Below are 332 nucleotides of genomic sequence, written 5' to 3'. Positions count from 1 at the left end.
TTCACCTTCTCAGCTGTTTGATTCATCATTTTCAGAGTCTCATTTATCTGGTTTTGCTGAGCGGTGATACATTGAGTCACTTTGGTCATCTGTTCCTTTAAGTTGTTCAGCTGGTCCATTAGGGGGTGCATGGAGTCTGCCAAAGTCTTTGCCAGCTCGTTGGTTTCTTCCGGTTTTGGGCTCTCAATTCCTTTTGCTTTCAAAAGTTTCTCCTTTTCCGGCCTCTTCCCCACCATGTTTCTCACATTGTTTACTTTCACAAACTTTTTGAAAGTCTCTGAATATGTGTTTAAACGCTCGAACACTCCTTGGTAAGTACTTCTTAACAGTTT

This window comes from Gekko japonicus, unplaced genomic scaffold (assembly GCF_001447785.1).
Source record: "Gekko japonicus isolate JY-2015 unplaced genomic scaffold, Gekko_japonicus_V1.1 scaffold3682, whole genome shotgun sequence".
NCBI classification, from domain to species: domain Eukaryota; kingdom Metazoa; phylum Chordata; class Lepidosauria; order Squamata; family Gekkonidae; genus Gekko; species Gekko japonicus.
The sequence above is the reverse complement of the archived record's forward strand: the minus strand, read 5'-3'. Positions refer to the sequence as shown.